The sequence below is a fragment of the Asparagus officinalis genome, chromosome 5, assembly GCF_001876935.1.
Source record: "Asparagus officinalis chromosome 5, Aspof.V1, whole genome shotgun sequence".
Lineage (NCBI taxonomy): Eukaryota > Viridiplantae > Streptophyta > Magnoliopsida > Asparagales > Asparagaceae > Asparagus > Asparagus officinalis.
Genome location: NC_033798.1, coordinates 1,278,887 through 1,281,955, shown reverse-complemented (window position 1 = coordinate 1,281,955; position 3,069 = coordinate 1,278,887).

Below are 3,069 nucleotides of genomic sequence, written 5' to 3'. Positions count from 1 at the left end.
AGCCTCTTCCCTGATGTCTGTTCCTTGGGCCGATGGTTCAGTATTGGATTCGGCACCGTAGAGAAGGGAGTCGGTAAAATAATTTTCCAACCCCTTAAACGGTTGCTTATCCGCGACCACCGTCTTGACTTTATTATTAATGTCCACATATTTGAGACATTGATGGAGGGTAGAGGGGACTATAACATTACCGTGGATCCAGGATCGACCCAACAGTAGGTTATAGGAAGTCTCTGCGTCAATCACATAACACGTGACTTTCGACTTCAAATCCCCAATCTGACACTTCACTCGAATTTTACCCAATGGTCTGGACCCACTGGTGTTAAATCCGTAGATCGTAATTGTTCGCGGGGAAAATCGTTTTCTTCATTGATGTCATTGTGATCTCAAAATAACAACTTTTTGTGGTTACAAAAGATCCGGTCTTTTTTAGATCCGGTTACAACGAAATCAAAGAAAATAAAAAGAAAATTACAACTTTCTCCTTGTGAACAAATCGCGAGCTCCTGTTTTGTGGTCACTCGCTTTTGTGGGTTCTTTGCCAACGCCGGGGTTAATCCGTGGACCACCGCGCGATCTAGATCCGGTCGGATCTACACGATTTGATGGGTATTATTCCACGAAGGGAATAATAGCCGGGAGGGATTAGTTCACTAAGGAAATAATCGCTCGGATCTCGGGATCTAAGACCAAGCTTAGATCCGGAGTGTGATCTCGTGTAGATCTCAGATCTGTTCTTCCCCTCTCTCGAACTCCTGCCTTTTGTGACGTGGATGCTCGCCGAGGATCAGATCTGGATGTCCAAGTCTTCAAGTCTTCAAAACTCTAAGCTCGATCTTCAATCCGGCAGAGTTTCGGCTCTCAAAAGTCCAACCTTTGAAAATGAACAACCCTTGGCCTATTTATAGGCTCTCTTTACTGTGCCCGCGCACGGAATAGTGTCGGCCACCTATAGGTGGCCGCAACTGGCCCGACCCCCTTAAGGCCGCATTTGTTTCCGTCGTTTTTCCGTTGTGGTCCGTCTCTCTCGGTTCTGATCCGTTGATTCGGTTGAATTAGACTTCTGATTTGTTTGAATCTGATTTGGCGTAAATCCAGATCCTGATTAAGGCCAGTAAAAATCCCACTTCTGAGTTCGCAGTCCGAAACTGATCTTGATAATTCGATCGTGGATGACTCGTTGACTCTTCAAACACATATTGGCTGGTATTCCATAGTGCGGAATGGATGTTTCGCGTGGCTTACGTGTGATTCCGTCGATCTCGTCGCCTCGGTTGGTCGTCGGTTTTGTGCCGAGCTGTGCCAAGGGACCCTATAAGCAATTTTTATATGCCTAACAGATACCCCCCCTCCAAAATTCAAAGCTCGGGTTCCTTTTTAGAGGAGTCCTGGAGATAACTTTGGATATGAATTGGTTCCCCCACCCTTCAGTCGGTGTAAAGGGTACAAGGTCGCATTGGAATGAACTTCCCGTCTTGATTCCTTCAATTCTTCAGGCTATTCGGTGCTTTGTCGAATGTCTGTAAGAGTTCCGGTGCTGCATTTAATTGTCTGACCATTGTCGGAATTTTAAACTTGAAGTCGATTCCTGACTTTCTAATCTTTAGCTGACCATTGATTGTTGGCGTCGAGTCTTTATCTGCAACGCGTTGTCCGGCGTAGTGTTGTTGAGTTATCCTTAAGAATATTTTTTAGAAAAATACTCTCCAGAAACTTCTCAACCAAAATTAGGGAACAGTTTATACTCATATACCTTATTGGAGTAATTTTTGTGCCCAAATAAACTGAACCGGTCTGATAATGACCCAAAAAAGGCAGTAATTAGTCTCAAAAAATCCTCCAACTCTTCCGAACATATGGGAGAGGAGTAAATAAATGATGGGCTGAATCGCCGGTCGATTTGACGTCGTTTCGACGCTCGGTTCAGCTTCAATTTAGATTCCGGTTCAAACCCGGTCCGGTCCGGTTCAACGCCGGTTTGGTTCAAGGCCGGTTCACCCTACAAAAGGGGTCTTTTTTCTTTTCTTTTCCCTCACCTAGGGCCGGCCACCTCTCTCTCCTCTTTTTTGAATTTCTCTTCCCTCGAGCATCCGTTCCCCCTCAAAACTTGATATCCGTCTTAGATCTAACATTCCTTTGGATCTTTGACTGAGAAATCCCTCGAAACTTCCATTTTTAGAATTTCTCTCAGGCCCTTCGAGCGCGTGGTTCGAGCACTTTTCAAGATCTAATTTTTATTGGATCTTCGAGCTTTCCCTCAGGTATATCTTCCATAATTTTAGCATTTTTTATGCTTAATTTAATTTATGAACTTGTGGGATTGCATGCGAGGGTTAGGATTATGATTTGGCGCCTCGAGCTTATCTTTCAGGGGGTAGAATTGCAATAAAAAGAAGATTTTTTCTAGATCTGACCTCTTGATTTATTTTGTAGGTCATTATGTCGCGATTCTCGAGAGGTCGTTCCCCTGCTGTATCGGCTGACGGCGTGCTTCCTTCATATGCTGGTGAGCTACTTTTTGCATATTCGAAATTTTACAAATTAGCCCTCTTTTTTTGAAAATTTGCAAATTGGTCCTTTTGAACCCCACGTTGTTCTCCTTGGTGAGGCAATCGGGAAGAGCCTTGATTCTCCTTGGTGAGGATCAACGCTTTAAAGATGGGTTTTGCTTGGTCAAAACCACATCTCAAATAAAGGGGGCGTTTTGACGCTGCATTGTGTTTTATAAGGCAGGGATATATTGTCGATATGCCCTATCTTATAAATGCACAATGTGGCCAAATCGTCTCACCCTTTATAAGGTAATGACTCTATCTTACCGATTTGTAAGATGAGTTCAATTTCCTTTTATACCTGAAATTAACAAACACTTAATTGCTTGTTTTCAGTGGAGTATCTTTCCGGAGCTTTTTCATCGCATGCGGTGAATGGACGTCGTGACGAATATTATTCGACATCTGATGATTTTTTGCCGATTCCACTTACTTCATAGTTTGTTCCGGGCACGTCGACAGAGGTTGCCCAAGTGGTGAAGGAAGGTGGACATCAAGCCCTTTGTCAGCTGAT